A 23,441-nucleotide genomic window follows, 5' to 3' on the forward strand; every position below is an offset into this window, starting at 1 on the left:
TTCTATCACGCCGACATTTACTGCCCTCTTCCTAAACCCAAAGTAGCTCGTTTTCTCGCACGTTCTCTCTTGAGAAGCCCGCCGTGAAAACAAAACCAAAACAAACGTAAAACCTCGTTACAATATCAGTATATATGTCAATTACTTTATGTGTATTCACTTTTTGTGTTTAAAAACCTTAAATTTAAGTTATAAACACATTTCAGACTTTGAAAGCAGAAAGATAATTACCAACATTACAGTAGTAACACAATTTTCGTCAAACATAGAGGTGCTGCATTTGAAGTCTGGCAACTATCTCTCACTTTTGTGTGTGTTTTTTCATGGCGTTTTGTGCCGAGTGGTTGGTGGCGTGATTTAATCTGTTTTATGTATTTCAAGCTTAAATCATAGTTATAGAAGCTTTATGGGTGATGTCTACCCTTCTAACCTACGCGTGTGTTGAACATGGGGACCCCGGAAGAACGATCATCGCCGGATAAAATACTGCGCGTCAAAAGTGGGTGACATTGCATCAGAACAAAGCGTGTTCGTGTGTCCGCGAGATGAAGACGACAGTGAAGGAGAATTTTACGTTGGAAACATCGTTTTTGCTCGGGTAAGTACGCATTTTTTATTATTCTGTATTTGGTTGGAACGAGTTCTGGTGTTTATCGGTCAGTAATTCGCTAGTCCCCCATCTCGTTTGCTCTGAGAGCCTACGTGAGTTAGTATACTTGTTTGGCGCCCAGTCCACCGTTTCCGCAGAAGTCAGCATCAATTTACGCTGAAGGTAGACCTTGGCTACGATGCTCGCGCTATGGTACACGGCTGCTAATAATTTCACATCACGCAAGGCTCTTTAACACCGGGGCGTTTGTTTATGTGTCTCTCAAACAGTGCCTTTGCGGTTGCAGATCGCAGTCGCAATTTCGCGTGAGTGGCACAACGCTGTGATTAGTCCTCCCTCGTGAATACCCGCGGTATACCAAGAAATAACATGAACAGGAGGTTCCCTGGAAGTGCATGTGAAAACGCGTACACGTGATTCCATGGCTGGCTTCTCGTAGGTGTTGTGAAATCTCCCCCCCCCCCCCCCCCTTCACGAATTCCGTGCAGTGCGCTTCGCAGCTATTGCGCTCGCGAGACCGGCGACCGTACGCCTCGCGGTCTTCGGGCCGCGATATGTGTGCTGTTCTCGTGAAGCTCGACAACAGCGAAATTGCCGTACTCGCTCGCCAACGCGCCCCGACAGCGTACGCGTCGACCGGGTGCTGACGGAGTTGTGCTGGAAGAAAAGCAGGCAAGAGATGAGGGCGCACGAGGTGTAGTTAAACATGAGAATTTACAAAGTGCAAGGTGGAGAAAATAGTATGCAAGGGCCGGAAACGGTGAGAGAGTTCGGGCCGCGCGCCAGCGAGCGAGTGCGGTAATTTACGTTGCCGAGTTTCACGAGTCCGGCACGAATATGACGACGCCCGTCTGAGAGTTCATAGAGGTATAGAATTCACATACGTGCAAATTGAAGGTGAAATGCGCGCATGTGGCCTCGCAGGGAGTTAGCATAGTCTCGGGGTAGTGGGGGAGATTTCACAACGCCTATGAGTCGCCTGCCGATTCTGTCAGAGTAGCTCTCGGGAAGTCTGGGGCTTGATATCAGAGGCATATGTATTGTTTAAATTAGTGCAGAAAATTGAGCCAATTCGCAAGTTCTCATTTTCGCAAAACCGCAGGCCATACAGAGACTAACAAGAAAGCTGTAGGCACTCACTCAACTCGATTTATATTGGAGAATTGAACGTGCAGATACAAGTCAGACATTGAAATGGAGGAGCCTCAACTATCACACACCAGTTCCGATTGAAAGCAAGGGATACAGATGAGCTGCTAGCATGCGTTCCATGCAAATTAGCTCAGTAGCTAGCTTTGCATATATCATGCATACCCCACTCACAGTACCTGCGGGTCTAATAAATACATTCTTACTGTGACCTAAATTTCACTTGGGGTGTTCCGTGAATGTTCTTATTAGTGCCTTGGAGGTTACTGTCTTTAAACGATTAAAAATCTACTTGATGTAAGCATTCGTGCTTTGTGTGTGCTCTTCTTGTATTTCAACAAGTGTCAGCACACTCACAGATTATGCACCTGCAGGTGCTGCTGCTGGCTGTCCTGGGTCAGCTGCCTTCCAGTCCAGTTTCAAAGGCTTTGCCAGGGCCTCCCTTGGCCAACCGACACTGCACCTGCTGTACCCAAGTACTGCCTGGCCTTTCGTTGGTGCTCCGTACGCTTTGCCGCCAGGAATGGTCATTCATCCATCATCTGGCCGCTTGGACCACCCGTTCAGAAGTCAGCGCATTTGCTCGACACATCGGTTCAGGCACTGCTGCCATATCGGTGCACCCACCGATTATGTATTTTCAGGTTAGTTATTGCATGTTGTGGAACTTGCCATGATGTATACCTGTTAGCAGTGCTGTGGCCTCTGATTATTTGAAACATTTTCATGAAGCAGTGCTGTGCGTATGGAGCGTGTCATTGCTTAGCAGAGATATTGAAGAGAATCTGGGGCTGACGACTAAAGGGGAAGAAGAGAAATTGAACTGACTTTGAAGCAAGTATTCGTATGTAATCAAGCCAAGCAAACATTTAGGATCTTTCGATATGGTTTTAAACTTGCAATACAAACTGGTCTACTTCAGATCATACTGGTAATAATCATACTATACCGAAAAGTACATCCCGCAGTCTGTAGAATTCTGACAGCGCTTTTTTCGCAGTCTCTCATGACAGGCACTAATCTCAATGGTTGGAAGATAGTCGAGATAGCACCAGTCTTTAAATCAGGAGACGGTACTTCACCATTAAATTTCCCTAACAAGCACCATATGCAAGGTCAGGAAACATTTCATCCACTCTCATGTCGCTAATTATTTATAAAATCACAATATCACATTCGAGTATCACCACGGTTTTCACAAGGGTTACTTGAGAAACACAACTTTCAGGATTTGTTCACGATCTACATTGATCCATTGACACAGGCTTACAAACTGCGGTAGTTTTTCTCGATTTTTCTAAAGCATTCAATCGCATTGCACACCACAGACTACTTCTCAAACTTCACCCTAATGTCCTCACTTGAGCAAAAGATTTTCATTCTTCTCAATGCAGTTTACTTCTAATAACTATAAACTTCTTTTGCTCGTGCCACTTTGTTGTCCCCCCAGGCAGGTTGCTTGGTCTATCTTCCATGTTGCATATCCTCCCATGTAGGTCTATTTGCAGATGATGTTGTAATTTATCACACAATTTCTTTCAACTACTACCGTCAATGCTTTCAATCTGATCTTAACACAATTAACTCCTGGTGCTGCAAATGGCTAATGTCGCTTATCTCTAAAACAAAGTGCATGACTTTAACGGTGGCAAGTCTTGGATTGTAAATACTTACTTCATTAACAACAGCCTGATTACCTCTTGAGACAAAGGTGTTTTGGTAGGCCGGTAGGGGAGGGGGGATTGCATGGTGGATTTCAAAAGGTACATCGATTGGGAAAATAAGACGTGTGATTAATATTTTCATTTGCACTCCAAAAGTCGCTTTATTTCATATGTTTAACCCACTGCCGTGGCTAGGGTGGTGTGCTGTGGAGGCGAATGTCGGTTAGATACCGCTTGGTGTAGCCGCTTTTCAGATGGAGGCAACACGTAAAGATGCCCATGTTTGGAGATTTCGATGCGCACAAAAATACCCAGATGGTCAAAATTAATGCGAAGCCTTCCCCTACAGTGCTCCCCATATCCCAAGTGTAGCTTTGGCGTGTTAAACCACCGTTTTTTTTTTCATGTTTTTGGTATAGTACCAGCTGCTGTAGCAGGTGCAACTTAAAGGTAAAATTATACATAATGTTTCCAAGAGCTAAATATAAAGGCCATATTGAAGTGCGTTTATGGGTCTATTTCATAGCAGTAGTGAACGGTTATATACTCTGGTGCAGGTTAAGAACGCCAATGGCTCATGTGGTGTAGTCCAGTGTTTGACGGAATGCCGTGTAGGCAGGTAAAAGCATTATTGCAGTGATGAAACTTAGGTCACTGACCAAGTCAAGAAAGCCATTTAACGGTTTGTTGCTTGTTCACGGTGAGCATGTGTCGTGGAAAACGAAGCTATATATTGGGCATTACGCGGCGCAATGAGTTTGCATAGATATGGTGCAGATTGCCATCCATTATGTTGATAATGTTGGGCGTCGTCGGAACAATGAGGGACTCGAGCAGTAATCGAGAAGATAGATTGCACTCAGTTGTCAGTAATTTTGTCTTGTTCCAGTCGACCACGTGTCCCGTCGTCTCACGGTGCTCTGCCAGTGGACTTGTTTTTGCATGGCCCTTGTTCACTTCGTTCCAGTGCTGCATTAATCTTCTGTGCAGATTGCCCGTTTCACCAATGTACACTGATTTGCATTCAGCGCATGGAATCTAATAAACAATACCCGGAAGCTTGGAGCGTGAGAGGGGTCTCTCACGCTGACAATGTCAGAACGCAGCTTGCTAGTGGGCACATGCACAATGTATGCACTGCGTGTCTTGAAAATGTGTGCGAGAGTTTCACCGATGTGTGGGACGTAGGTAATTGCTGCACGTTTTGATGCAGTCGTTGTCCTGAATATAATGCCTAAAGCATTATATTCAGAAAGAAGCGAAGAGGGCGACTAGCAAGAATCCACATTGACATTAGCAGGCAGAAGCGTCCACAAGGCCTGTGTCGAAACGTGCTGCAATTCTCGTCCTACACATCAATCAAACTTTCGCACGCATTTTCAAGAAACACATTGTGCACATCGTGCAGGTGCCCACTAGCTAGCTATGGTCTGACATTGTCAGCGTGAAAGACCCCCTCTCACGCTTCAAGCTTCCAGGTGTTGTTTATGTTTTGAACAAAAAAAGTGCCATTTAAACGTGACACCTCCTTCCTTGCCGATTTCTGATGCCTGATTGTTCAGTTTGTGGGGATACGTTTAGCAGATTGCTCACATGTCTAACCTGTATTTGTGCTTGAGCAGTCAAACGCTGATGTTAGCAGTGAAGTAGGTGAAAATTGTAGTTTGATTGTAGTTGTGTGCAGATTACTTACATTGTGTTAATTCGTAGAAAAGCAAAATTGAGGCAACCCTGCTAACTGTTCCGCATTGCAGCATTTTATTATGCGAGCGTTAAGGAGTTCAGCTGCTTGTTAAAAGTGAAATAAACAGTGGTACAAAAAGAAGAGCATCTACTAAACAGAAATATCTTCACAATCGCAGGATGCCAACGGTCCGCCTACCAACTTGTGTCCTGCATCGTTTCTGCTGGCTGGAGCGGTTCATGGAGCATTTTCCAGCTTCTCAAAGTTTGTGCTCAAGCGCTCCTCCAAGTGAAAGATGCCGCAGAGGGATCTTTTGTTTTAATGCCACAATTTCACGTGCTCAGCAGCAAATTTACTCGTAAGGCTTTTTAAATATTCATCACCCAAGAGGGCATGTTACCTTCGTCTTCGGTGGAATGTGTCTGCACTCAGGTTATTTGTGACAGAAACAAGTGGACCACGTCATGAGAGTCATTGAGGCCTTGTTGATTGTGCATGCTTCTGAAATGACATTTTCATTAAGCTGAATACTTTCCACATATTACGATTTGTGAACAAATTATGGTAAAAGTCATGATTAGTTGTACTACACTGCAGGAAGGAAATGCCAACATACGTTTTAAGCGCCTCTGATATTTCAGATCGTTGGCTGGTGAGCAATAAAACAAAACTGAAATTTTTTTAATGTAAAATCAAATATTCGTTGTCACCAGTGCATGACCATAGTAAAAGCTATCTAGTCACCAAATTTAGAATTAGACACGAAATGCCAAGAAAAATAGGGAAATAAACTAGACAGCTGGCTACAATAAACCAATTCGTAAAATTCCTTAATGGCTATCAAGTGATGATTCAGGCGGGTTAGTTAAGATGTCAGTGGGTTTACACACCCAACTTGCAGGGAAGCACATGAGCTCCCAATATTAACATGTTTTTAGTGAAGACCGTCTTCCTTCATTAAGCTGCTTTGCACATTGATGCCAGTCTGATAAATGTCCTGAATTTTTGTTATGATCAATCTTTGTATGGGAACCATTTATTTTTATATGATGTCGCTGTGTATTTCTGAAACTGTATCTAGTAACTAATTACAATTTGTCGTGGTCAGGTTTTTTCAACTAATTCGTAGCTTTTTTAACAATTATGGTATATTTTGTGTGCCTAAAGGAATGCCTCATTGCATGTTTAGCCTATGTAGTGTTGAAAGCGGACATTTTGCTTCAAAGTGGAATGTCGGGCTAGCAACAAGGTACTTCGCGTGCTGCTCACTTTCATTCATGCCATTATTTTTTATATTATCATTTAAAATTAAAAGCCAACCAATTTGCTGTCATTTTAATTTTGTCACCTACTTTATACTTTCTTTTTTTTTCAACTTTGTGTAAGGATTGACTATCCATATTTTTATGATACCAAGGTGTTGGACTGGGCTAGCTGGTACATGTTTGAATGGATGAAAAACCATAGGAAAACCCAGGACACAGAAGAGAACGACGGGACAAACTTGTGCCGTCATTCTGTTTTAACTGTTTCCTGTGTTTACCACTGGTTTTTTATGCATTCAAACATTTTTTATGAGTTTGTTGAACAGTGATTAGTTTAGGTGTGTTCAAACAATTGTTGGCTGCGAAGGCTCCCTGTAGCATTTGTATAAGTGCTCTCTGCTTTTTTTTTTTTGAGCCAATACCCCACCACCAGTCTTCATGAGGTGGTCTTTTGTAGAAATAAGTTGAAATAAATATTTGTTTGCATTGCTTTACATGTTTTGAAAGAATTTCTTGTTCATTCTTGTTTCATTCAACCCCGTTTCAGAATCCTGCTTAAGGCATTTCCTCTGTTATTTTTTTTTCAGAACCAGGAAGGGTGCTCATCCTCGGTTCTTGCTGAAGCAGCAGTATCCATACTTCACACGTGAGCTCTGAACACACAGTAATTATGGTATGAAACATTCTACCAGTATAAGCCTGCTTTGTAGACGTCATTGTAGATGTCAAAGCTCTTGACAGTGTAGTCCAATGTCTGGTGTAACGGGCAATGTCTACAACTTGTAAAAATTAATTTTGTGGCTATAATGTTTGTGATTATTTTAAAATGCACGTCAACTACGATTTAGAATCGCTGTCTAAATTGGCAGCCATTTTCCTGGTGGATACAGAAAGTGAAAAAGCGCATGTGTAGAGATTTCAGTGCACCTTAAATGTCCCAAATTTGCTAAAGCTAATCCAAAGCCCTCCTTGTGGTGCACTTCATATCCCATGTACAGTTTTGCGTAAAACCAGCTAAAAATTTATGATCAATTTAAACTTATTTTAATGTTTTTGAATGCAAATATTTTCAGTTTAAGCTGCCATATTTAGAGTAAAATATTTTGTAACAATTATATAGCTACCAAAGGTTTACAGAAAAGCTTTTTGCTTTTGGTTGTGCACCTTCTTATCAAAAGAAAAATGTTAAGAAAGGCAGAAGAAACCCAACTATGGAAATTAGCAAACCCTAAAGCTGCGGATAGAATGAATGTTTTGTAGAGAATCTTTTGCTGATTTCAGTTAAAAAAGTCTGTCGACGTAGAATGCTTACCGTGAGGCACCTCGTTATACTAGCCAAAACTAATGGGCCCTGGCTGTTGGCTTTTCATTTGCAACAGTGACAAATGACCCCACATCCACCGGCAGGGACATAATGCAAGGCACCATGTACAAGCTAGCCTCATGATAAAATAATGTTTTCTGAACAATGGCATTACATTTCAACCATGGGCTTCACCAGGAAACTTGTATGCATTGTTCTGTGATGTTTGCAGTTCTTGTTATTGCTATGTCGGGTCATTTAGTCTAAAGGTATGTTTATAAAACTCCAAATACCACCAAACCTTGCAAGTGCTGTACCATATGAATATTTTTTCGTAAAGCAAAAAGAATAATGCAAACGAAAATAAATGGCTTGGGTACCCAACTTTTATAAGTAGATTATGAGCCGCAGTACGGAGGGAACTATATTATGAGCCGCATTACGGAGGAAACTATACATTTTGCATTTGGTCTTCCTTGATATTGAACCTTCCTGCTCAGCTCAAGAATAAGGCACTAAACATTGCAGGTAGCTACCTTGATTGGAAGTTTGATGCAATACGAAGAAGCCAAGGGTTTTAAGGTTCAAGGAAGTTTTGTGTGGTTGAAGTGTTGCACACCTAATTGCTTTCACTGCACAGCATGGTTAGGCTCTGCAGTGAATCTCGAAGGATGTGTACTGCAGTTCGGCAAAGTGAACATATAATTGGTTTTTTACGAAGTTTTGGGTAATCAACTACCACTAAAGTTATAACTGTACTGAGATGTGGCTCCTGACTTTTTAAATTGATGTTTTAACAATCGGTGACACAAGTTCAAGGAAATTATCAGCTGATGTTGAGCTTCAATGGAATGTCTCACAGAACCGAGCTTGGAAAGCACGAATGTTTCATACCATAATCGTGTGTGATATTGTGCAATATGTGGTCTCACACCTGCTGCACCTGTGAACCGAGGATGACGCACCCGTTTTGTACCCCTTTAGGTGGGTGCTTTTGCAGAAGATGCTCCTACAGATTGGGGTGCTAAGTAGCACCCTAGGATACTTTTAGGCGGAAAAGGGTGTTTATAAGGCACCTGTCTTCTGGGGTGCTTCACAGAGGGTGCTCCTGCGGCGACAAAATCCAAGCACCCTAAAGGGCGTAAAATATTCAGTTTTTAGGGTGCTCCTGCGGCGACAAGCTGAAGCACCCTTTTGGGCGTAAAAATTTTTAGTGTGTACGATATACCTTTCTGACAACACGACACATGAGATTCCTGCGCTGATAGCCATACAGTGGGCTGTTCAGTGGCTAGAAACGCAAGAACGGTTCAAAGAATCTGCTATTCTTACAGACGCGATCAACGTCCTATGCCGGCTAAAACGACCAAACGAAACCTCCGAGGTCATTTTAAATATCCGCCAACAAGTCAGCGGGCTGCGGACACGCGGACGTCCCGTGACCTTTTTCTGGCTACCGGCTCAAGTGGAAATCTCGGACAATGAAAAGTCCCACGCACTTGCGCAACAAGCTGCAAGGGACTAAAAAACTGGTCAAAGCTGCATCACCCGGGCTCAGCCCTCCTCGTCAGAGCATGGACATCCCCCTGAGATTCTTTCGGTCATAGGACCATCATCTGGATCTGAGGACGAGCAGACGGCTGAGAACTATGAAAACACAGCGGGGGAAGGTTTACCAATTTCGAGATCGGAATTCTACACCCGCCACAAGGTGGAAAGGAAGTCGCTGCTACGGGTTACTCTAGGTGTGAAGCAGCGTCTAGACATTTCTCAGCATCGGCACAGGAAATGGCACGCAGCCACTGACAGGACTGGAACTGGATCGGCAAGAACACATTTTCGTGCTACAAGATACGACAGTCAAGGTGATCCCGAGTGTTCACGTTGCTCGGTCAATAACGAACGACACTGCACACATTCTGTGGGAGCGCCCTCGCTTTGCTGACTGTCGACAACAAGCCTTCAAAAACGTAGGATTGGCAAGCCCACCTAGTCTTAATTACTGGCTTTACCAAACTCTTCGCAATCCGAGCGAGGAACGGCGTCTGCTCAGCGCTCTAAGGAACTTCCTCGAGACATCTGGCCTCTCCCGTTTCCTTTAGTTTCGTACCCAATCGGATCTATCAACATTTTCTCCAATTCTCACAACCTGCCCCCTCTCCCCTAGACACCAAAATTTGATAAAGCGTAACGTGGCATCTTTGTATCATTTGTAAAAAAAAATATGCCGATTACTACCACCGCCCACAGACAGCGTGCAAGCAGGAGTGGAAAGTTTTCGCCGCCTGCGGAAGCTGCACAAATGTAAATGAGTGTAGTGTGATGACAATTACGAAATTGCGTAACTCAAGAGCAACCCAAGCGAATGATAACGCGATGCGAAGGGGGCCAGAAAATGCTTTCATGTAACATATGGACTCAGCGTCCTCCAATTCTTTTTCCCTCAACCGGCCGATCACGCAATGCCCCTGCCATGCAACGGATAAGGACGCTTCGGTCAAAATCAGCGGATGCGGATGCAACACAGGGTTTTCGTTTCCCTGCGCGTCAGCGGTGTGGGTGCGGCTGCTTCGTCGAGGTACGTCCCAAAATAGAGTTCCACTGTTGCGGCGAGCACACAGCGCATCCAGCGCGCAAGCAGAAAACGTCTTCCGCGAAGCCTCGCCTGCGTGAGACGCAATTATGCTGCCTCCAGCATGTATACTCAGGGGGACTGCAGTGCTGCGTGCGAGCGGAAGACCGGAATCTGAGCGGCGTCTCCGGAAGCCACCCCCTTTACAGCGGAAGATAACAAAGGCAGCGCCTTGTTCGCTATACTCCACTCCCCTTCTCAAAATTTTCCGTTAGCCGACGCGCAGCTCGCAGCGTCCTTGCATTGTCGGTATGCAGTGCAACACGTCTGCTCTCGCCTTGAAGAATTGTGCGCTGGGTGCTAGGTACAAGCAAACGAAAAGCGTGTACACTGATACATCCCGATGCACTTTCTGATGAGTCATTCCGTTGGGACGGTCCTGGTGATGGCCGTGTGAATGTCCCAGCTCTTCGTGCCGGATTTCCTTCCTTGCGTATTCGGCCTGGTGTGTTGGTTTGTATCTGCTCCGAAAAACTTGGAAGCTGGAAAGAATAGCTCCTGCCTGTCAATGCTTGTTTCCTTCTCTGACCGGTGACCCCTAAACACAACGACAACCACAACAATAACAAAAAAGACTAGTGGACGCCGACCGTCGCACAGAAGCCTAGAGCATATGCGTGTTTTCATTTATTTGTTGTTTCGTTTTGTCTACCTCTCTACTTGCAGCGGCAGGAAAAAGGTCGTAGTTGAGCCAAACGTGTCGTTTCTTCGGTAATTTTAATGCTATCAATTGTTCTCGATCCAGTCCTTTTCTGTAAAAATATGACCCAAGTCGTTGCGTTTTGTTACGTTCTGAATAAAGCGTTTAGTAAAAAACCCCGAATACCGAGAGCCGGTAACGCACATACCCAGGTTTGAACTGATATTCATTCGGACATAAAATAACACCCCAGATACCAGTGAGCATAGGTGCAGCCTCACTGGTATCTGACGTGTTATTTTATAGGAAAGTTCCCTGCGACCAAAGTCTTTCCTTAACAGCACGGAATCTAGCCACTCTGGTGTGGTATTCGACCGGAGGTTCCCTATGAACCGAATGGTCAAGTTACAGCCCTCAGTCTTTATCAGTTGCAGGTAGAGCACCTGGTATTTTCACGCGTATAACCCGCCCCAGAATATAATCCACACCCCCACACTTTCAGCTCGCCGGAGAAGAAAAAAAAAAAATCCTCGCGTATTGCCCCCGCATTTGATACCGGAAAGGCTGCACCATTGTTGCTGCTGAAGCAAGACATCACATACTATGTAGACAGAAAAAAAAACGCATATTTAGCAAGTAGAATACACTGACTGCAAGGCGAAAGTCACAATTCACTCAGTGCCACTGCTCTCGCTAGAGCTAACACTTGAGCCGCAGCCCTCACTGTTGTATACTAGGTCATCTTCACGGCATAACGCGCATTGCCGTGAAGCTGCACTAAAAAAGAAAAAAAAACCCGTGTATTATTTGCACCCTTACTTTGTCACTGAAAGTTTCGCATTCTTGGTGCGGGTTATACGCATGGAAATACAGTAACCTACGCAGTGGTCAGGCCAACAACGCTACAGCAGAGGGGGCTCTGGGTCCGGAAAGTACACCACTGGAATATTAACCCCGTCACACTGATCATTAAAACATGTGCAAATAACGTACGGGAACGATAATCCTTCACAAGAACAGTGTAAATTTTAAGAGACACCGAACATCCGAAAAAATTCACAATCCGCAGGGGTATTTAGGAAGCTTCATTGAGAGAATTCAGGGACACAAGTAAGCGGAGAATGTTCAAACCACCTGAGATTTTTGGATAACCTCGTCTTTGTCAGCGAATTGGGAGATGACGTGAAATAATTCCGTGTCATTCCACTCTGTGGAGGTTTGCGCCCAGCGGAGCTGTTTGTATGTGATTGGTTGGTAACTAACTCCCGCTCAAACTGCGTCGTCATGCCGGAGAAGCGTTCAGAGTGATTGTAGCCACGCCGACGGCTTGCGCTTTCCGCCTCCCGTTATTCCGGGTCTCGACGGGAATCGCGCTTACGTTTGGCGTCGGACAGCCCGATCGCCGTCGGTGGTCTCCTTGATGAGTAGACTTTGTTGTGCAACACAATGTGGGAAAGCCAGCTTACAATGATAAGTCGACTTCACTTCTGAGTACAAGTGCATTGCTGCGAAAACATTTTTAGGGGCAATATCAATATACTAAGCGCCGGAGGCGTACAGGTGGCCGAAGGGAGATGGTGTGAGAAGTGGGGAGGATGGGAGCTGCTTTTTAAGCGGAGCTGTTCTACCGCTAGCCTTGACGACTGTCTCTGCTTTTATTGTTTATTGTGTCACGCTCTCTGTATGGAGCAGGTTTCTGCAAACGCGCGAAGGCCAGCTCCATGTATAGAAAAAATCATAAAAACATAAAGAAAAGGTCTGACGGCCTTCATATTTTGATATAGACTTCTATTGAGCCCGGAGAAATGTCTTCCAAGCAATACCTTTTCGTTTAGAGGTGAAGCCTACTTTAAAGGGTTTGGTAAAGCTTTGTCTTTGTAAGGTGGCTTTCCCACATTTTGTGTCGCACAGTGAAGCGTGACCAGCTACGGAGGGAGTGTGATAACAGAAAACAACTCTTGTGTTATCGAAAGCATCCCGAAACAAATTATCTTAACAAATTATATGGCAATTAGCCACTAAGACGACTCTACCATTACACCATGTTTCATTGACTTGTCATGATTAGTTCACGGTGAATATGTAAACGTTACAGAATTACTGGCTGCTGTCAATACACAGGCCATCTACGGAGGGAGTATAGTTGCACAAAACGGCTGTAACGGTTGCTTTACCAGAATTGTCCGGAAACAAATTATACGAACATTCTCAGATAATGAATGGCAGCCTATTATTGTCCCTTATAAAGAAAGTGTATGACAGCTGCATCTTACCGGAACTCACCTACGGGGCAGAAACTTGGAGGCTCACTAAGAGGGTTCAACTTAAATTGAGGACGACTCAGCGCGCAACGGAACGGAAGATGATAGGTGTAACATTAAAGGACAAGAAGAGAGCGGAGTGGGTCAGGGAACAAACGCGTGTTAAGGACATATTAGTAGAAGTTAAGAAGAAGAAATGGGTGTGGGCAGGGCATGCAATGCGAAGGCAAGATAACCGTTGGTCATTGAGGGTAACAGAGTGGATCCCTAGAGAAGGCAAGCGTTGCAGGGGGCGGCAGAAAGTTTGATGGGCGGATGAGATCAAGAAGTTTGCGGGGATAAATTGGTCGCAGTTAGCACAGGACCGGGGTAATTGGAGAATAGTGGTAGAGGCCTTTGCCCTGCAGTGGGCGTAGATAGGCTGGTGATGATGATGATGATGATGAAATTATTCGAAAATTATCCGATAAGTACTCTCACATTAGCAGCACAGCTTTGCTGGTCATTCTGATTCACAGAGCGGAAGGGAACTGAATTTTTCTCGGTCTACGCCCGTGAAAGACTGGAGGCTTGGCCTATAGCAGCTCGACTGTAAAAAATGCCCCAGGAACTGTACTAAGAAAGGTTATGGGTACGGTAAAAAATATATGCAGACACCGAACGTTATGTTGAACAGACATGCAGACAGTAATGAAAACTGGTAGAGGTGAATGAATATAACTGTCTTGTATAATTTCAGTAGTGATCAAAACCAGGCACATAATTATTACGAGCTTCAGCGCATTCGGCAAGCACTCTGAAGTAATGGCTACCAGGTTGGCCCTGTCACCGAAAGAAGCGGTATACAACCAACTCGTACACACAGAAGAAGTACCGGAAGTCGTGACTATTATAAGTATGGGAAGCAGGTTACACGATGGAGGGATGAGATCAGAAAATTTTCACTCTGTCTTTCATGGTTTGAAGGTTAAATTGACTCTCCCCCGTCCCTACCCGCGCGGAAGCGGTTTGATACCAAGAGGCCAAAAAGATTTGAGAAATGCCTACGGTTCAAAACAATTCGGGCAGAGGTAATTTCCGATGACTGTGGATATGATGGTGCTAATATGCCTTTGGCTGAGCCACGTGTTAGTTAAAAAAACTAACCAAATTCCGCATCTCCCTCTCCCTCCAGCCCTTCGCCCCTCCCTTGGTCCAGTTACGGATTGATTAATTGATTGATTGGTTGGCTGATTGACTAATTAATTAATCAATTAATTAATAGATCGGTTGATTGCTTGATTGCTTGATTGATTGATTGATTGATTGATTGATTGATTGATTGATTGATTGATTGATTGATTGATTGATTGATTGATTGATTGATTGATATAGGTAACTTACTGGTCACTGACGAAAGTCAGATATACAAATGACGTTTCGGGAGCACTACGGCTCCCTTGTGTGAAAAGAGATTTTATTACAATCCACAATGAAGCAAACAGCTGACCGCCCCCGATTTATGTATACTCAGCAGCGTCTTAGTGATTTCTCATAGAAATGACCGCGGTGACAATGACGTGCGCTGCTATTTAGGCATGCCCAAATTAATTTTTTCCCGTTACTGGTGGCAGCTGCCCTAGGCTGTATTCCCTTCTGGGCTCTTCCACCGGCCTTCTAATCCTCTTTTAGTCATTTACGTTTACCGTGTATGAGCTACATTCTAACTGTAGGGCTTCAGGAAGGCGAATATTTCCCGCATAGAGATTTAGATGTTACTACACCCACACTCCCCAGGTATAAAGTCAAATAAATGTTCCTCCCTCCATTACCCCCTCCTCCCTTCGATCCCTAGTACCACTCCACTCCCTCCCGTATTTCCCGTTTGAGGGTCAAATTCCTCCTCTACCGCGGAAGAGTGGTAAGTATAACACAGGTACCGACAGCCCAAAAACTGTACGGAGAGGCCAACCGCATTAACTCTGGGTAAAGGAGCTTAAGTATGCTGATCACATTTAAAAAGAATAATCGGTGGTCCTTCTTTGATGATAGGGACAGCCAGTGGCCTTGTCCGTACCCATTCCCACCACTACCTCCTCCTTATCTCACATTTGTCGAAACATTTCCGGTACAATTCATGGGACACATTTCGAGGTGTGAGAAAATGGAGGGGTGTTTTTTTTTTTTTTTTCACGTCGGGGTTACTGGAGATGCTACAGCATAAATTTTCCATGTCCTAATCCGTGAAAAGTATTGCTTGAACCGATGCAAAACACAAATTACGCCGTTTTCCAGCAAAACAACAGTATTGGCGTGATCCATGCGCCAGGAGAATGTTAATGTATCATCAGCATATTGAAAAGCTTTCCTCGTGGCAACGTCGCCACTCACTTCATTTACATACATATTGAATAACAATGGCCAACAACAGCAGCCGCCGGAATCAACCCAGCAGAGCGGCGTGGTGGCCATAACAACTGTAATGATTATCATCAAACATTCAGGGAAGGATGCGAGACGAGTAGAAAAATACCGGGTGTACCCTGTAATAGATTCTGACGGTGCACTTCAAGTTGATATGGGCAGGGCACGGGAGAGGTGTAATTTTTCACCACTTATGCAGCGCTACCCAAAGGAAAACTGGACGGAAATTTCGGCTCTGTACTCATATTACTACCGAAAGTTCCTAGTCGGACACAAGTTGTTTACAGAACGAGAGCTTCGGTGGTCGTTAAAAATAGGCAAGTACGCCACAGCTTCAAAATTTTAATACAGATTACCTGCCGCGCAGTACTACCAATCATTTTTTCACGAAAATCCCAACAGTGGACCACGGAAAACCCACGACGTATGGGTACGAGCTAAGCAACCATTAAAAGAAACCAGTCGAAGGGCGTGACAGAAAAGGACAGGTGTTCATTGTCTGTAACGCCCTTCGTCTGTTTTTTTTTTGTTTGCTGAGATTAACACTGGATTATGATAAGAAAATTTACCCTATACGAGTGAGTCCCTGCACATGCCCCTACGATAAATGAGCAGTGAAAAAAGTGAAGGGATTTCTATGAATGTTGCTCATGAGATGAGAAGCATCACGTCGAGGCATCCTTGGCACAAGCGAGTGAGGACGCAACGAGCAAGCAGAATAGAGTCGAACGGGGAAGCAATCGAACAGATGCCCAAAGATCCGAACTGTGAAACAGGCATTCACAAGCAACAGCGGCTTAAGCCACATCGTCTGGTCGCCGTCACCAAAACGTCTCTTGAAGCAGCGGCTGCACAGGGCAGTTTCTATGTTTTCTTTTCTTTTTTTTTTTTTTACAGCAAAGCTGTCTACGGCGAAAGCAAACCGTCTGCCTGCCAGCGAGCAGGCGACCCTCTGAAGCATGGAGTGCGCATGCGCGAAAAGAACCGAGTACGAGGGCCATGGAGGAAGAACTTTCCTCCCTGACGAGGGCATCATAAAAAAATTCCCCCGCATTTCCCCGAGGGGGAGAATGTGAAAGTGTGAATGCACGGTTGTCGGCCCGCTTGCGGCGCTTGCGCTCGGCCCCCGCAGCCCACCGCCTCGCCGCCTTCTCTTCCCTCTCTTCCATCGGGTTTGTAGTATCACGTGTACACCACGCAGTTATCAAGCCGCTATAACGCCGCTGAGTCGCCAACGCACGCCGCTGACGACGTAGTTTGAATGCGTTAAAGATATAATGCGCGTCACTAACACTGATATCAGCGTCGCGTCCGTGGCTTGGTCGGTAGAGCGTCGCGCTGCGGCCGCAAAGTCCTCGGATCGAAACCTGGCGCCGGATGCTGTTTCTTTTTTAAATATAGAGGAGCACTGCGGACGCCGCCGCCGCCGACGCCGGCGGTGGATGGTTTGGGGTCGCTTATAAAGTGCATTCGCACTTAAAAAGGCCATGGCGAGGGACGCCAAGCCACAAAGGGAAAGGGGACGTCAGGGTCTTTCGCGGCGAAACTCCCCATGGACGCCTGTTTTTGACGTCGTTGGCGAGCCACAAAGGGAAATAAAACACTCTCGCAGCGGATCGCGCGTTTGTACGAGGAACGACGCCGTGAGCAGAGCGGGAATGCTACAGTCGCCGCCCCGTCCTCAATGCGGCGGTGAGAGAACGAGAGCGCGCCCGTGCCGCCGAATGTGACTGCCACAGTCGGGCCGATCCAGCGGCCCAGGAGGCAGAACGGCGCCGCGAAGCCGAGTTTAAGCGCCAACGTCGCGCCGAAACGGTAACGCGGGAGTAACGCTTGCGACGGTAACGCCTGCGACGCCGAGCGCAAGAGACGGCGTCGAGACGGCGACGCCACTGCAGCCAGAAAAAGAAAAAAAAAACAATTAAAACGTGATGCAAATCTAGTCGTATATTACCGTCGTGTCGCCAATACAGCTTCGCTGGTGAACCACCCTCATAGAGTGGAATTACCGACTCATTTTTATTCTTCATTTAAATGTAGATTATGCCGAGTTGACCGGACCTCGGTGGTTTAAATTATCCGAACGTATTACTGGCCACCCTGGAGCCGACAGCGCGAGCCAGCTTTTATTTTCTATATCATTTTCTTTTGTTCTGCTTGGCGCAACTCGAGCGAACGTCTTTTGTTTCTGGTGTGCTTTTATCTCAGCTCTCTACGACGCCGTTTTCCATACGTATTTTTTTTTTGTTTCTCCTAGAAAAACATCCAACATGTATTTTTAATTAAGAGAACCCTGGTAATATCGTTTATGTACTTATGCTTTGCCTCAAGTATGCTCCAGTTTTTTTGTTTTTTTTTTCGGAGAGGCTATGTTAACACCTGAACTTGTAGAGAAGATGGTGATCAGGTGAAGTTATTGTCAGTTGCTGACTTAAAAGGGTTCATTCCTGGGAGATTGGAGTCAACCCCTTCCCGTCAAACGGCAGTCCGTGGGCCCTGGCGGCATCCTCCGCCACCTACATGACTTGTTCTTGTAAATGCGCTTGGCCTCTGAGCAAAACTGCCTCCCGTTGCTCAATGCTAGTGAAGACTATGTGCCTGGTTGATGTGGGTTTTTTTAAGGGCTAGCCCACACCATGTGCCTTATAGAAGAAGAGAAAATTCTGTGCCATTTACATGCTCCCGAGTTGCGGTGAAACAGGGCGGGGTGTGAGAAAGTGTTAGATTGGACCATCCGCCATGCAACGGATTGCCATCGATTTAAAAATGGGTGCAACACTTTATAAAGGAGATGGTACAGTTTATAATATTGTGTTATATCTCGGTAGGTGACCAGCCTAATCTGAACTTGCACATGATTAATTGCATAATTAGATAAACGAAGCACTGTTTGGTATTCGCATTTTGCGTAGATAGCAGTGAATAACCCCTCATGTGGGTGACCAAACTGAACGTGACCCTTTTTCTTTATTTATTAAGGTCACTAGTCACTAAGCGCATATAGGACCAGTTTTATGTTAATTTTTTTGGCGGGTTTTTTACCAATATTCAAACCTTCAGACTAAACCTTCAGACCACTTTCTACCCTGCGTGGGGAGCAAATCAAGTTTTAGCGTCGCTCTGACACCTGAGCCCCTCGAGTGACACCGAGCCGCTCCACACATTACCGGTACCGCGCTTTAGGCTAGGGTTTTCGATAGCGTGCGGAGAGAAGAGAGCGGTCACCGATTCTATCGATCAGCGCACAGGCGTGCGCCGCACAGCTGAGGGATGACAACGCGCCTTGCCCTGACGTGCGTAAAACGTGGATCAATGCAAACAAGCTGTGCAAGCACGTCTTTCTTTGTTTCTCTCGCCTTCAGACCCCCTGACTGCGTTCGGAGCGCCGCTGCGGACACTTTCTGGTTCTCCCGCGGCCTCTCGTATTTGGCGGGGCCGCCGGCTGCTTTTCGAGTAGTTTTCGAAACAGTCGCTCGGGAGAAAAGCTTGATTTTAAGATGCGTTGATGTCACGTGCGCTCATATATTTCTGTTTATGCTCACACTGCGAGCTTTCAAATAATCGAATGGTCAGAGTAGCATATTACAATACATTTTTCTGTATTCGAAAATTATCGCGCTACAAGGTTGACCGCTGCAGTTCATTAAAGCGTTTTAACTTTCACCTTATATTGTTTAACGATAAAATGTTTCCTCGGTCCATGCTTTTCATTCATTATAAGAGCCACCCCGGACGGCTGGAGGTGCTTGCTTATGGAAGACTCTCACTCACTCACTCACTCACTCACTCACTCACTCACTCACTCACTCACTCACTCACTCACTCACTCACTCACTCACTCACTCACTCACTCACTCACTCACTCACTCACTCACTCACTCACTCACTCACTCACTCACTCACTAAGGATTAGTCATACCATCTCTTTACTCGTGGACCACGAAAAGAAGATAGACTGGGCGGTGAAGGCTATATAGCTGGGTAATGCGACGGTAATGGCGCGGTGAAGGTCGTCTCACGATAAAATGAAGCATGGTAGTTACAGTTGTAATTAAACACGCGTAAAAGCAACCGACATGGTCTTCTCCATAACTCATAAGAATTACCAGTGAATGGGATAAGCGGCAAAGTATGCTACTAAGGATGCTACCATTTGTCGCGAAAGTGATGCTTTGGACTTGGAGTGCTTAATTAAATCATTTCTATGTTGACTCACGGGAGGTGACCCATGAACGTTGACCCATGAATACGCCAATTAACCCACGGCCCTCAGTCCCCAGCGGCTGCGAAGCAACTGGCCACGGCGGTGGTCAGACCTGTGACGCAGCAGAGGGTGCTAAGAATCCCTGGATCCGGACAAGCCGCCAATGGAATCTGAACCTGGCAACGTTTAACGCGCGAACCTTATCTAGCGAAGCGAGTCTCGAGGTGTTGTTCGAGGAATTAGAGGGCATTAAATGGGATGTAATAGGGCTTAACGAGGTTAGGAGGGCAGGCGAAGCATTTACGGTGCTAAAAAAAGGACACGTCATATGTTACCGGGGTCTAGAGGACAGAAGAGAACTGGGAGTGGAATTTCTAGTCAATAAAAGCATAGCTGGCAACATAGAAGAATACTACAGCATTAACGAAACGGCAGCAGGTCTTGTAATTAGGCTCAATAATAGGTACAAGCTCAAGGTGGTGCAGGGCTACGCACCCACATCCAGCCACAACGACCAAGCAGTGGAACGCTTCTATGAAGATGTGGAATCGGCAATGGCTAAAGTAAAAACACAGTATACCGTAGTTATGGGGGACTTCAATGCTAAAGTAGGCAAGAATCAGGCTGGAGACAAGGCAGTTGGGAACTATGGTCTGGGCTGTAGAAATAGCAGGGGGGACCTACTAGTTGAGTTTGCAGAACGGAATAACCTACGCATAATGAATACCTTCTTCTGTAAACGGGAGAGTCGGAAGTGGACCTGGAGGAGCCCGAATGGGGAGCATAAAAATGTAATAGACTTCATATTATGCGATAACCCTGGCGTCGTGCAGGATGTGGAAGTACTCGGAAGGGTAAGGTGTAGTGACCACCGTATGGTAAGATCTCGAATTAGGCTAGATCTGAGGAGGGACCGTAACAAACTATTACGAAAGAAGCCGATAAATGAGTTAACAGTAAGACGTAAAGTAGAAGAATTCAGGATCGTGCTGCAGAACCGATATTCAGCTCTTAACGAGGAAGCCGAGCTTACGACACAGGAAGCCAGCGACAACCTTACACGTATTATCACTCACGGAGTGTGCAGTAGAAGTCGGGGGCACTATGGCTACACAGGATACTGGTAAACTTTCACATGGGACGAAAGATCTAATTAGGAAACGGCAAACCATGACAATCTCTACTGCAGCTGACAGAATAGAACTAGCGGAGCTTTCGAAGTTAATCAATAAGCGTAAGACAGCTGACATACGGAAGTATAATACGGAGAGGATCGAATACGCTGCAAAGAATGGAGGTAGCCTGAAAGCTGTGAAGAGGCGTCTTGGCGTGGAGGAAAATCAGATGTATGCACTTAAAGATAAGCAAGAAAATGTCATCACAAATAGGGATAAAATAGTCAAAGTGGCCGAGGAGTTCTACAGGGATCTGTACAGTAGCAGGGACATCCAGGATAATGCCGAACGAGACAGTAGCTCAGAGGAGATAAACATCCCACCAGTAACGACCGAAGAAGTAAGGAAGGCTTTGAAAGAAATGTAAGGGGGCAAAGCACCTGGTGAGGATCACATAGCAGCAGACCTCTTGAAGGATGGCGGAGAAATTGTACTTGAAAAACTGGCAAACCTATACGCAATGCCTAATGACCGCAATGGTACCGGAATCTTGGAAGAACATCCTAATCCATAAGAAAGGCGACATGAAGAACTTGAAAAATTACAGGCCGATCAGCTTACTGTCAGTCGTCTACAAGGTATTTACCAAGGTAATCGCTAACAGAATTTCTGCAACCTTAGATTTCAGTCAACCTAAAGAACAAGCAGGATTCCGTAAAGGTTATTCAACAATGGACCATATTCACACGATCAATCAGGTGATTGATAGAGAAGTGCGCTGAGTACACTGAACCCCTATATATAGCCTTCATAGATTATGAGAAAGCATTTGACTCGGTCGAAACCCTAGCAGTCATTCAGGCATTACGGAACCAGGGGGCAGATGAGCATTATGTAAGAATACTAGAGGATATCTACAATGGGTCCACAGCTACCATCATCCTCCATAAGGAGAGCAGTAAAATACCTATAAGGAAGGGTGTCAGACAAGGAGACACAATCTCTCCAATGTTATTCACAGCATGTTTACAAGAAGTATACAGAACGTTGGATTGGGAACAGGTGGGAGTAACGGTTAATGGAGAATACCTCAGCAACCTCAGATTTGCTGATGACATTGCCTCGCTAAGTAACTCGGGGGACGAATTGCAAAGCCTGCTTTCCGCACTGGACGAACAGAGTAGAACCGCGGGCCTGAAAATTAATATGCAGAAAACTAAAGTAATGATCAATGACCTCGGGACAGCACAGCGGTTTGAGATAGGTGGCGAGGCAGTGGAAGTGGTAAGCGAATATATCTACTTAGGCCAAGTTGTGACTCCAGTTCCCAACCATGAGGCAGAGATAATTAGAAGGATCAGAATGGGGTGGGGTGCATATGGCAGGCATTCTCAGATAATGAATAGCAGCCTACCATTGTCGCTGAAGAAGACAGTGTGTGACAGCTGCATCTTACCGGTACTCACCTACGGGGCAGAAACTTGGAGGCTCACTAAGCGGGTTCAACTTAAATTGAGAACGACTCAGCGGGCAATGGAGCGTAAAATGATAGGTGTAACATAAAGGGACAAGAAGAGAGCGGAGTGGGTCAGGGAACAAACACGTGTTAAGGACATATTAGTAGAGATTAAGAAGAAGAAATGGACGTGGGCAGGGCATGTAATGCGAAGGCAAGATAACCGTTGGTCATTAAGGGTAACAGAGTGGATCCCTAGAGAAGGCAAGCGTTGCTGGGGGCGGCAGAAAGTTAGATGGGCAGATGAGATTAAGAAGTTTGCGGGGATAAATTGGTCACAGTTGACACAGGACCGAGGTAATTGGAGAATAATGGGAGAGGCCTTTGCCCTGCAGTGGGCGTAGATAGGCTGATGATGATGATGATGATGATGATGTTGACTCAATGAGGAAGCCCATCGTCCGCTTAACACTTCATGTGTCCTACTTTCGGAGCATACGAACAGGACGTCAGTGGTAAAAGTCCTTAGGGCCTTTATACTTTCATGTAAGACCAAAATATATTGCCCCCTCCCCCCCCCCCCCCCCGCCAAAAAAAAATGCAACAAGAAATCCCTTTTCCCAGCGATGCATTTGAGTAAAGTAGTGAAGCCGACTTTAAAAGGGAATGGCTATGAGACGCGACGAAGACGCGACGAAGCTATGAGACGCGACGAAGTGGAGGGCTCCGGATTGATTACGACCCGACCACCAGGGGATCTTTAACGTGCGCCGAAATCTCGACACACGGGCGTTTTCGCTTTTCGCCTTCGTCTGAAAAGCGGCCCCCGCGGCCGGGATCGAACCCACAACATTGGGCTCGGCAGCACAACGCCTTAGTCGAGAATTTCGACTTGCGGAGTTGCCGCAATTTTTTTTCATTGCACTATGCTTCCTTTCCCACTCAAATATCCTATGTAATCCGTTACGATTCATCGAATTTGTACAGTCTGTCGCATCGACGGATTATTACGCAGCATTGCGGCAAAGCTGACCTGCAGAACGTGCACACGCACG

General features: G+C 45.6%; 1 long non-coding RNA gene across 1 annotated transcript; it reads left to right on the forward strand.

Annotated features, from left to right (window-relative positions):
- Positions 1-204: 204 nt before the first annotated feature.
- Positions 205-6,866, forward strand: LOC144144953 (uncharacterized). The gene is made up of 3 exons (XR_013317381.1): positions 205-598; positions 2,134-2,403; positions 5,286-6,866. It is a non-coding gene; the product is annotated as an uncharacterized LOC144144953 (long non-coding RNA).
- The last annotated feature ends 16,575 nt before the right edge of the window (positions 6,867-23,441 follow it).

The sequence above is a fragment of the Haemaphysalis longicornis genome, unplaced genomic scaffold (genome assembly GCF_048455015.1).
Source record: "Haemaphysalis longicornis isolate Haplotype H1 unplaced genomic scaffold, Haemaphysalis longicornis Haplotype H1 scaffold_7, whole genome shotgun sequence".
Taxonomy (NCBI): Eukaryota; Metazoa; Arthropoda; class Arachnida; order Ixodida; family Ixodidae; genus Haemaphysalis; species Haemaphysalis longicornis.